Consider the following 13,416-nt stretch of genomic DNA (forward strand, 5'->3'; position numbering starts at 1 on the left):
AATTCTTCTTACTCCCTCTTGAGCTTGCGTTGGTTTTCCCCGAAGAGGAGAGGATGATGCAGTAGAGTAGCGTAAGTATTTCCCTCAGTTTTTGAGAACCAAGGTATCAATCCAGTAGGAGGCCACGCTCAAGTCCCTCGTACCTACACAAAACGATAACTCCCCGCAACCAACGCGATTAGGGGTTGTCAATCCCTTCACGGTCACTTACGAGAGTGAGAACTGACAGATAATATTTTTGGTTTTTTTGGTATAGAGATGCAAAGTGAAAAGTAAAAAGCAAAACAAGATTAAAGTGATGGACATTGATATGATGAGGATAGACCCGGGGGCCATAGGTTTCACTAGTGGCTTCTCTCAAGGGCATAAGTATTCTACGGTGGGTGAACAAATTACTGTAGAGCAATTGACAGAATTGAGCATAGTTATGAGAATATCTAGGCATGATCATGTATATAGGCATCACGTCCGTGACAAGTAGACCGAAACGATTCTGCATCTACTACTATTACTCCACTCATCGACCGCTATCCAGCATGCATCTAGAGTATTAAGTTAAAAACAGAGTAACGCTTTAAGCAAGATGACATGATGTAGAGAGATAAGTTCATGCAATATGAAATAAACCCCATTTTGTTATCCTCGATGGCAACGATGCAATACGTGCCTTGCTGCCCCTTCTGTCACTGGGAAAGGACATGGCAGGATCGAACCCAAAGCTAAGCACTTCTCCCATGGCAAGAAAACCCAATCTAGTAGGCCAAACCAAACTGATAATTCGAAGAGACTTGCAAAGATAACCAATCATACATAAAAGAATTCAGAGAAGATTCAAATATTATTCATAGATAGACTTGATCATAAACCCACAATTCATCGGTCTCAACAAACACACCGCAAAAAGAAGATTACATCGAATAGATCTCCACAAGAAAGGGGGAGAACTTTGTATTGAGATCCAAAAAAAAGAGAAGAAAACATCTAGCTACTAACTATGGACCCGAAGGTCTGAGGTAAACTACTCACACTTCATCGGAGAGGCTATGATGATCTAGAAGCCCTCCGTGATGACGGCCCTCTCCGGCGGAGCTCCGGAACAGGCCCCAAGATGGGATCTCGTGGATACAGAAAGTTGCGGCGGTGGAATTAGGTATTTGGCTCCGTATCTGTTCGTTTGGGGGTACGTAAGTATATATAGGAGGAAGAAGTACGTCGGTGGAGCTCCGAGGGCCCCCCACCCTCGTGACCGCCTCTCTGATGCCTTGGCGTAGGGTCCAAGTCTCCTGGATCACGTTCGGTGAGAAAATCACGTTCCCGAAGGTTTCATTCCGTTTGGACTCCGTTTGATATTCCGTTTCTTCGAAGCACTGAAATAGGCAAAAAAACAACAATTCTAGGCTGGGCCTCCGGTTAATAAGTTAGTCCCAAAAATAATATAAAAGTGGAAAATAAAGCCCAATATAGTCCAAAACAGTAGATAATATAGCATGGAGCAATCAAAAATTATAGATACGTTGGAGACGTATCACATTACCGAGAGGGCCCAGAGATACCTCTCTGACAATCGGAGTGACAAATCCTAATCTCGAAATATGCCAACCCAACATGTACCTTCGGAGACACCTGTAGAGCTTCTTTATAATCACCCGGGTACGTTGTGACGTTTGGTAGCACACAAAGTGTTCCTCTGGTAAACGGGAGTTGCATAATCTCATAGTCGTAGGAACATGTATAAGTCATGAAGAAAGCAATAGCAGAATACTAAACGATCGTGTGCTAAGCTTACGGTGGGTCAAGTCAATGACATCATTCTCCTAATGATGTGATCCCGTTAATCAAATGACAACTCATGTCTATGTATAGGAAACATAACCATCTTTGATCAACAAGCTAGTCAAGTAGAGGCATACTAGTGACACTCTGTTTTGTCTATGTATTCACACATATATTATATTTCCGGTAAATACAATTCTAGCATGAATAATAAACATTTATCATGATATAAGGAAATAAATAATAACTTTATTATTGCCTCTAGGGCATATTTCCTTCACGGAGGTCCAACTTTGAGAACCAACAAGAACCTGCTAGCTCGTCCAATAGCTCATCGATCACTGGCAGAGCGTAAGTGCTTTAATTTTTATTGCATTGAGGTGACGATAATCCACACAGAGACGCCAAGTCATGTCTTTTTTCTTTACAAGCAACACCGGCGATGAATAGGTACTCGCACTATGTACAATCATCCCTACTTGGAGCATCTCTCAAACCTGTTTCTCGATCTCATCTTTTTTCTCGAGGGTGTATCAGTACGACCTTAAGTTCACTTGCTTGGCTCCGGATAAAATAGGGATTGCATGCACGCGCGGTGAGGAGGCAACCCAGTTGGTTCCTCCAAAACAGGCTGGAAGTCATCAAACACTTCCTGAATATCCACTGGAATGTGTTCCATCACAACTTCTGGCCCAAACTGCATACACACAGACGATATGAGCAATTGAATTGCTGTCCTCAAGAGCAGCCAACTGTGCACAAGAGATCTGCTTTACTTCCTGTAACTGGCTCTGTACGCCCGTGAGTTGGACAAGTTGCCCCTGGTGTGTGAATTGCAACCATTTCTCCACCCAGTCAACCCACATAGGGCCACATGATTCTAGCCAATCAATACCAACAATCATATCATAGCAGCCCGGCGCCAGGACTCTCAAATCAGTCACAAACTCGTGCCCTTGCGTTGCCCATTTGCACCATGGAACACGGGGCGAACAGGATAGTAGGCCACCATTTGCAATCTTGACCAAAACTATAGCCATTGGCCGGGTCGGCAACTGAAGCCCTGTTGCCACATCTTCACTCGGGAAGCTGTGAGAGCTCCTAGAATCACAAGAATGAGAAATTCATGTCCCCCAATCTTACCCAACAGCCGCACTGTGCGCAGTGTAGTTTGACCAGTAGTGGCTAGCTTGGAGATACACATTAGAACTGTTGGGAAACATTGCATGGAAAACAAAAAAAAATTATACGCACACGCAAGATCTATCCATGGGCCGATAACCTAGCCCGCCGCCGCCGTCTCCTCCCCCTCCAACCCTCTCCTCGCCGCCGCCTGAGGCAGTCGCCGGCTTCGCCCGGGGCGCTGCTGATGATGGTGGCGGCGGGGCCTCTCCTGCTGCTCTGCATCTCTCGCGGGGGGCCTCGGGTCCCGGGGCGGCGGCCCCGGCGGGAATGGCGCCACCGGATCCTCGGCGCATGGTGGCGCAGGTGCGGGCCGGTGCCCCTCAGCCGTGTGGACGGCGAGGTAGCTGGTGGATGCGAGCCAGGGCGTGGCGGCGGCGGCTTCGGCTCCGCGGCTTCAGATCTGGCCGCCTACCACCCTCTACGGCGGATTCGCAAGTCCTCCCCCCAGATCTGGCCGGCTCCGTCTTGGACGCCGGTTCTTCACCGGGTGGGAGTGGGGACGGGAAGATTGCCAGGAGAAATCCCTAGCCGTCCTGCTGGCTGTGACGGCGGCGACGCCCGTGGGCGCCGCGCACCTTCTTGGAGGCGTTGGTCAGGTATACCTTCCCCACCCCCTCCCCCTTGTCCTCCCGGGTGAAAACCCCAACGATGTTGGGCGGCGGCGACGCCCTTGGCGCCGTATCCTTCTTGAAGGCGCTGCTTTGGGAGCAAGGTGGGAATTTGGACTTCGCTGTGAGGTGTGCGGTGGGTGTCGGCGGCAGCAGTTAACTCCAGTGGTGGTAGTGCTCCACCTGGTTCAGGCCATGGCCTTGGCTGCTGCTCCTTAGTTCATCCTGGCAGCTCTCCTCTTGAATGCCCGAGTCTTTAGTTTTTGGTGTTGCTATGCTCTAGGTGAGTAGTCGACGACAGGTCGCGTCTGCCTTGTCCATGGAGATGCATAGCTACGAGAGGGGAGACTGTGTCTATGTACCCTCGTAGACCTTTAAGCGGAAGCGTTTATCAACACGGTTGATATAGTCGTACATCTTCATGATCCGTCCCGATCAAGTACCGAACGTACATCACCTCCGCGTTCAGCACACGTTCAACTCGATGACGTCCTCGCCTTCTTGATCTGGCAAGAGAGGCGAAGTTGTAGATGAGTTTCAGTAGCACGACGGCGTGATGATGATGGTGGTTTACTTGTTCCCGCAGGGCTTCGTCGTGCACTACAGAAAACATGACAGAGGATAAAACCGGGGAGAGGGGCACCGCACACGGCTTGGAGATTGTCGTGGTTGTGTGGCGCCCCCTCCATCTCATATATATAGGTTGGGGAAGGGGAGGCAGCCAGGGTGCGCCCCAAGGTAGCCGGCCGGCCCCCTTGGGAGCCTGCCCTATGGCACGCCTCCCTTCCCTTTTCTGGCGCTTGGGAAAAGGTGGGAGGGGGGGTGCCCCCCCTTCCCTTTTTCTCAAGTGGGAGAAAAGGCAAGAGGGGCGAGCCCTCTCCCTTACCTTGCCTATGGCCGGCGCCATGAGGTGTAGGTGCACTAGCCCCATGTGGGCTGGTGTGCACTCCCTCGTTGGCCCGTTTGGCCCAATAAACTCCCGAGGCCTCCCGGAACCCCTTCCCGTGATCCCATGAATACTCAGTAATTTCCGAAACCTTTCCGGTGACCAAATAGCATCGTCCTATATATCAATCTTTACCTATGGACCCTTCCAGAGCTCCTCGTCATGTCCGTGATTTCATCTGGGACTCGGAAAAACATTCGGTCACCAACTCACATAACTCACATAATACTATATCGTCAATGAACGGTAAGTGTGCGGACCCTACGGGTTCGAGAATGATGTAGACATGACCGAGACGCTTCTCCGGTCAATAACCAATAGCGGGAGCTGGATGCCCATATTGGTTCCTACATATTCTACGAAGATCTTTATCGGTCGAACCTTTATGACAACATACATAATTCATTTTGTCTGTCGGTATGTTACTTGCCCGAGATTAGATCATCGGTATCTTCATACCTAGTTCAATCTCTTCACCGTCAAGTCTCTTTACTCGTTTCGTTACATCATCTTGCAACTAACTTCTTAGTCACTGTGCTTGCAAGCTTCTTGTGATGTGTATTACCGAGAGGCCCAGAGATACCTCTCCGTCATACAGAGTGAAAAATCCTAATCTCAATTCACGCCAACTTAATAGACACTTTTGGAGATACCTGTAGAGCACCTTGATAATCTCCGAGGTACATTATGATGTTTGATAGCACACAAGGTATTCATCCGGATTCCGGGAGTTGCATGATCTCATGGTCGAAGTTATATGTATTAGACATTACTAAAGGAGACTGTTGGAGCACATTGACAGTAGCAATAAACTAAACAGTGTAGTTGTGTACGTTGACGGTGTAATTGCTCGGTGGAGCTTCCCCGTCCTTAAGTCTCTTGAACAAAGGAGACTGTTGGAGCACATTGATGTCATTGCATGAACGGAGGCATGCTAAAGAAAGCATGTCAAATCCGCAATTCCTTCGATGCCACTGCTTTAGATATGATGGTGGCTTCTTTGACATAACCTTGTTATTGCCCACGGAAACATTTTGGACAGTTCTTACATTGCATGAGCCGCCTCGCCGGTCTGCCGCAGGCCGCTGCCTCCGCGACCGAGCCACTGATCCGCTTGATGTTTTGATTTGCCTCGTGACCGAGGCTGTGAGTCCCGAAGCAACAAACGACCCACAGCATGGTTACTACCACTACTTCACGTCAATTGATCCAAGCAATAGTACTTCCTGCCGTGACTCCCATGTGAAGACAAGTAGTACATGATTATTAGTGGGGTTTGATGATTATTGCTTACGTGGAGGGTTGAAGATTTCTACACTGGCTTGCCTCCGCCGTCGGGCGTCGAGCCGCCCTTGCACTACCCTTGAGCCGCCGTGCCTCGCGAGCAGGCCCTGCTCGCCTTGCTGGATCACACCTTCGCCTCAACCGTTCCCCCGGGCGACCGTCAAATATAGATCGAACGGTTTATATTACAAGATGGCATGCACATCATCATCATCAACTCGGTTTTTTTATAAGAGTGAAGATTGTGGTTTCCTGTGCCAATGTGGCATGCACATCATCATCATCATCAACTAGGTTTTTTTATAAGAGTGAAGATTGTGGTTTCCGGTGCCAATGCATCATCGGTGCGTGTGCTCGTCGTCCTTTCTAGCTACCTAGCTAGCTCACCTGGTTACACGCACGCATGATGACAAGGCAAGACACCACTTAAGGCAATTAGACACCACTTAGGTGTAGTAGTAGTTAGTGCAGATCGATCGAGCGTGTTAGCATAATTAACTATTTGTGTTGGCGTCACATCGCATCGCACACGCGCATCAAGGAGTGCTGCTTTACTAGTTAGGGCATGTCCAATGCTCACCCACAAACAACATCCGTTCATGGACAGAGGCACTAGTCCACGGACATAAATATAGAAGTCGGTCATCCAACGCTCAACATATACCAGACGAAATTCATGTAAATATGATGAATTTTCATATAAACATGACGAAATTCATTACATAGTTAGTTTTTATTACATTTTGAACATTTAGGATAAAAAAGGCCAAACTCTAAAGCTATCCTACAATGGCGCCCGTGGTCCACTTTCTTTGATTTCCACATCGACGACCACGTCCTCCATCTGTAGTCTTCATGAACGACAGCGGGTTTAAGTGAAAGTGTGGTCTATATTTGTGCGAAAAAGCGCGTTCGAATTGTCAAACTAATCTATACATAACCGCGTTGGATGACTACCTGTTGCAGACCACGCGATCCGGGGCGGCTCGAGGGTGTGCGTTGCTTATCTGGTCATACGCACGCATGATGACGAGACAACGCTTTGAGGTAGATAGGCAATTTGATTAGTAGCTAGTGCAGATCGATCGAGCGTGTTAGCATAATTAACTAGTACACTATATTTGTCCTGGCGTCACATCGCCTCGTACTATATGTGTGCCGTTTCATCTTTTAATTTGTCCGGCGGTACGTACGTACGGTGGTATGATTAAGTTTCCCGCGTGGCATTAGCTATCTGCTTTATTAGTTAATCATGCATGCGTACGATGAATCAAACAAAACAGGATAAATCTACGTACATGCCATTCATGCATGCTTAGTTTAGAGATAGATGAATCTTCTAGGACACATCTAGATGTGACATAATTATGTCACATCTAAATTGATGTCCATTCTGTTTATGGTCTATTTTTTTTGTCCTAATTTTTTTCTTATTACTGCATTATATATTTATGAAAGCTTAGATGTGTGATTCTTAAAAAACATCTAGGTGTAAATTAGATAAACTGTTAGAGATAACTTGGTAGTGCCACTTGAGCTTAACAGACTAGCTGCTACTAGTAGTTGGTCGAGTGGAGCATACGTTCCACACAGTTGAACACATACCACTAGTAGAAAAAGGGTCAAATGTGAAGCACATTAGTGCCGGTTTGTAACAGAACCGACACTAATATGATCAATAGTACCGGTTCGTGGCGGCGATCAATAGTACCGGTTCATGGCGAACCTTTAGTACCGGTTCATGCCATGAACCAGTACTAAAGAGGCTGTGGCAGCCTGCGGTCAGGCTATGACCCCACCATCATCATTTAGTGCCGGTTCGTACGACGAACCGGTACTAATGAGGTTATGGCAAGCTGTTTTTAGTCCCACCTCGCTCCCCTAACAAGGTTTTTACCACCTTAAATATGTTACTTCTCAAACTATCACAAGCACTTGGTCTTCATTGAACTCTGTGTGTAGAATTTGTGGCCGCAATATGAGTCTTCATCGGTTTACAAATCGTTGAGGACTCATATTGACAATTCAGATTGTACACAAAAAGATCATTTATGATCAAAGTATTTTTGATGTATAAGATCATATTGACAATTCAGACTGTAAAGAAATATAAGATCATGATCTAAATGCTCTTATATTTTTTGCGTTTCGTATGCACCATTCAAAGTGACGTCATCAATTTTCACCCACATAGCATGACCTTGAAATTGAAAAGCACTATAAATGAACTCTGAAAAAGTCAAAACTTGGCATGGTATCATCATTTCACCCACATAGCATGTGCAGAAAAGTACAGAGGGTTATGGAAAAAACTGGATGCACTTCGTTTACAAACTGACAATCTCTTTCGAAGTATTCGGGTTTCTGACGAAAACTCATCTGTTACAAAGGCATTTCATTTTTTAAAACTTATTACAACTCCAGACTTTTTGTGCATTCAGTATGCACCATTCAAAGCGACGCCGTCAACTTTCAACCATTTCTGCCTTCATTTGTTATTTTTCATGCATTTAATGATTTGTTTTGAGCTAAATGACCCTGAAATTGAAAAGCACTACAAAATGAGACACATTAGTCCCGGTTTGAATTTGAGCTGGCACTAATGTGTCCATTAGTGTCGATTCCAACGGCTAGGCGGGAGGAGCTCTTTAGTACCGGTTCGTGGCGAACCTTTAGCACCGGTTCATGCCACGAACTGGTACTAATGAGGTTGTGTCAGGTCAGGCTGGGGCCCCACGAGCACCTTTAGTACCGGTTCATGGCATGAAACAGTACTAGAGTATCTTAGTAAGCTGTTTTTTAGTCCCACCTCGCGAAGAGAGAGGCACTGGGAGCGGTTTATAAGCCCTGAGTACAGAGACGATGAAGAAGAGGCTCAATGCTCACCTGCACGTTGCTTAGCTTCAAGCCTTGAGGAATAGGGTAGACTGCGCGGAGCTATGTGCAGTGTAGTTTACACTATTTCGAAAGGCTTGAAGCTAATTAACGAGTATTGCACCTCTTTTTTATTTTTAATAATTTATTACAACTCCAGACTTCTTCTGTTACGGCAAAAACTGGATACACTTGGTGTACAAACTGGACAATCTCTTTCAAAGTATCAGGGCCGGTTTCGGACGAAAACTCATCTGTTACACCGACACTTCATTTTTTAAAACTTATTATAACTTCAGACTTTTTATGCATTCAGTATGCACCATTCAAAGCCACGCCATCAACTTTCAACCATCAACTTGACATGGTATATAAAAATTAATGAATAGAAGAAAAGAAAAAAGCAGAAAAGAAAGAAAAACTATAGCAGAAAAAAAACTATATAAAAAACTACTCAGAAATACATAGAAGAAAATAAATATAGCAGAAAAGAAAAAAACTACTCAGAAATAAATAGAAGAAAAAATAAAGCAGAAAAGAAAAAAACTATATAAAAAATTGGGGCGCTGCCCTGTGGGCCTGCTAGACCATGGGCGTGCAATTTCAGGCCCACAAGGCCCAGCAAGCTCACAGGGCAGCGCGCCGTAGTTAGGCCCAGAAGCCTGCTTTATAGAGGAGTTCAATAGGGCAGCCATGGCTGGGTTTATAAACCAGTGCGGCTGCCCTTCACCAGACAAGGTGGGACTAAACTTTGTGCACGGCGGGTGGCAGCGCACCACAATTAGTACCGGTTGGTGGCTCCAACCGGTACTAAAGGGTGGTCTTTAGTACCGGTTGGAGCCACAAACCGGTACTAATGGCTTGCTCTTCCCGCCTCTTGGCCTAGCCAAAGTTGGCCTTTAGTACCGGTTGCTGGCTCCAACCGGTACTAAAGGCCTCTCTTATATATACAACACTTATGAAAAATTTCAGTTAGTTCCTGTTCGTCTTCGTCGCCGCCCCCGCCCCCGCCCCGTATCGCACCCCGTCCCCGTCGCCGTCGTCGCGCCCCGGCCGTCCCCGTCCCCGTCGTTGCGCCCCCCAGCCGTCCCCGTCCCCGTCGTCGCGTGCCCCGGCCGTCCCCATCATCGCGCGCCCCGTCCGTCCCCGTCGTCGAGGTCGCCGTCCCCGTCGTCATCGTCTCACGCCGCCGCCCCCGCTCGTACGTACACACACACATACACAATTTTTTTACTTATTTTCTGTTTTCTGTTTTTTAGATTAATGCATGTTAAATTATTAATTAGATGCATTACCTAGATAAGAATGTTAGATTAATGTCGAATGTTAGATATGAATTAGATAGACAAGTTAAATATTAATGTCAATTGTTAGATGAATTAGCTAGATATTAATTAGGTATATGAGATTTGAAATAGTTGAATTAATATAACTAGTTTATTTTTAGTAAATGCTTAGTTGAATTAGTTGAATTAATAGAACTAGTTGAATTAATAGAACTAGTTGAATTAGTTGAAATAATAGAACTAGTAATGTTTCACCTATATATAGAACTTAACTAGCTAGATGTTAATGTTAATGATTTTTTCTTTTATTTGTTAATGATTTTTTCTGTTTTTTTAGTTTTTTTATATATTTTTAGTTTATATAAATGTTAGATTAATGTCAAATGTTAGATGAATTAGATAGAAATATATGTTAGATATTAATGTCAAATGTTAGATGAATATTAGAATTAGCTAGATATTAATTAATGTTAGATAGTAAGTGTTTAATGTTTCACCTATATGAACATAGGAAATGTCATCTGACGATGAAAAAGATTTCATTATGTGCGAACAATGTGAAGACCAACGCGGCTTGTGCGACGGAAATTTCCTTGTTGATAATAGGCGCTTCAGCATCAAGCTGGATGAGACATTCGAAGTGGATACAGTAAGTCACAACGGCAAGTATTTTTTCGTAATAAAGCATGACTTATGCTTCATTTGCTTCAACTTATAATTTTAAATTTTCACTATTCTACTAGCGCATCCCCTGCCATGCAAGAATTTTTGTCTTGGATAAGATAGATTTCAGTGCGATGAATGATATGGAGGTAAAGAGAGTTTACTTGATGACCGAGCATGGGTATACTTTCAACGTCAAATTATACAATGCAGACACATACACCCATTTTGAATGCAAAACTTCGCAAGCACTATGCAAGGCTTATGCATTTGAGCCTGATATGGTTATCACCTTTGATATTCGTCCGGATGATGATATTGAAGGTAATAGAGACATCTGGGTCGATGTGTAGACGCCTCCAGTTCTACCATTATGTGAGTTTTTCTCAACCATGTTTATGTCTTTGATATTGTTTATTCAAAAATAGTTGACAACTAATTTCTATTGTCAGCTTATTTCGGTTCAAGCAAACATGTCCGGCGCTTGGTAGGCATGACCTACTACTGTCCCGGTGCTGAACTAAACTGCAAGGAAATAAGTCATTATGTTTCATGGCTTGAGGATCTTCATACTGTCAAGACAAATTTTCTTCCTGTACTTCAAAATGTTAGTACTCAAAACGTGCGACCAATAGTGATCGTATTGAATTACGGTCACATCTATAATGGAAAGATGGTAAGATTTTTACTATTTGTCCTTAGTGCATCTTTTGCATACATTATTTTTGAAGCTAAACTTTCATTGCTAAGTATATTAATTACTATACGATGTTCTTCAATAGGGACTCCCGATAACAGTTGTGCCTCAGTGGATCGAGACAAAATGTCGCATGTCAATGTTTAGCTTATGACTAGCTGGCGGTAGCCAGCGCTCGATCAAGCCGAACCCTGCAGAACTCTCCACCAGCAACTCTCTTCTCGAAAGTCCAGTCCAGGCCTTTGTACCCTAGACCAGCTAGTTCACATACATCTACTGCTTCTCTGAAGCCTTCGATCTGTGCACTATCTCTCTCGTTTGGACCCATTTGCTCCTCTGGCCGCAATATCTCATTAAAGTCACCAATGCATAGCCATGGTAGTGTACTTTCGCCCCGTAAGAATTTCATCATGTCCCATGTCCTGAATCTCAGGCTCCTGTTAGCTGCTCCATAAAAACATGACAGACGCCATGGGTTTTTACCCGGTTCCTTCACAACCGAGTCAATATGATATTGAGAAAAAGTTTTTATTTCAAGATCAACATCACTCTTCCAAAACAAGCACAAACCACCACTCCTTCCCTCACTATGTACTCCAAAACGACCCGAGAAACCTAAGCTACCCGCCAATCCTTCCACCCTATACTTCGCAATATGTGTCTCCACAATGCAAAGCACCATCGGCGCACATGCCTCCACTAAATCGCAGAGCTCTCTGACCGTTGTGGGGTCGCCAATCCCGCGGCAGTTCCAGCATAGCGTCCTCATTGGGACCGGCGGTCCTCCCCATGGAGGCCGCCTGATCATCTATTACCATGTCATCCCCCCGCACAGCTCCATCTTGCCTTCTCCTCTTGACTATCGGGGCTTTCCCAGGGGTATTGGAAGCCCCCTGAGTTAATTCTTCGCCATTGTTTTCCAAAAGAAGAATAGTATCAGCGACTTTGGCCGCCAAGTTTGTGTTGGAAATATGCCCTAGAGGCAATAATAAATTGGTTATTATTATATTTCCTTGTTCATGATAATCGTTTATTATCCATGCTAGAATTGTATTGATAGGAAACTCAGATACATGTGTGGATACATAGACAACACCATGTCCCTAGTAAGCCTCTAGTTGACTAGCTCGTTGATCAATAGATGGTCACGGTTTCCTGACCATGGACATTGGATGTCGTTGATAACGGGATCACATCATTAGGAGAATGATGTGATGGACAAAGACCCAATCCTAAGCCTAGCACAAGATCATGTAGTTCGTATGCTAAAGCTTTTCTAATGTCAAGTATCATTTCCTTAGACCATGAGATTGTGCAACTCCCGGATACCGTAGGAGTGCTTTGGGTGTGCCAAACGTCACAACATAACTGGGTGGCTATAAAGGTACACTACAGGTATCTCCGAAAGTGTCTGTTGGGTTGGCACGAATCGAGACTGGGATTTGTCACTCCATGTAAACGGAGAGGTATCTCTGAGCCCACTCGGTAGGACATCATCATAATGTGCACAATGTGATCAAGGAGTTGATCACGGGATGATGTGTTACGAAACGAGTAAAGAGACTTGCCGGTAACGAGATTGAACAAGGTATCGGGATACCGATGATCGAATCTCGGGCAAGTATCGTACCGCTAGACAAAGGGAATTGTATACGGGATTGATTAAGTCCTTGACATCGTGGTTCATCCAATGAGATCATCGTGGAACATGTGGGAGCCAACATGGGTATCCAGATCCCGCTGTTGGTTATTGACCGGAGAGTCATCTCGGTCATGTCATGTCTCCCGAACCCGTAGGGTCTACACACTTAAGGTTCGGTGACGCTAGGGTTGTAGGGATATGTATATGCAGTGACCCGAATGTTGTTCGGAGTCCCGGATGAGATCCCGGACATCACGAGGAGTTCCGGAATGGTCCGGAGGTAAAGAATTACATATAGGAAGTGCTATTTCGGCCATCGGGACAAGTTTCGGGGTCACCGGTATTGTACCGGGACCACCGGAAGGGTCCCGGGGGTCCACCGGGTGGGGCCACCTATCCCGGAGGGCCCCATGGGCTGAAGTGGGAAGGGATCCAGCCCAAAGTGGGCTGGGGCGCCA

This window comes from Triticum dicoccoides, chromosome 2A (assembly GCF_002162155.2).
Source record: "Triticum dicoccoides isolate Atlit2015 ecotype Zavitan chromosome 2A, WEW_v2.0, whole genome shotgun sequence".
In the NCBI taxonomy this organism is placed as follows: Eukaryota; Viridiplantae; Streptophyta; class Magnoliopsida; order Poales; family Poaceae; genus Triticum; species Triticum dicoccoides.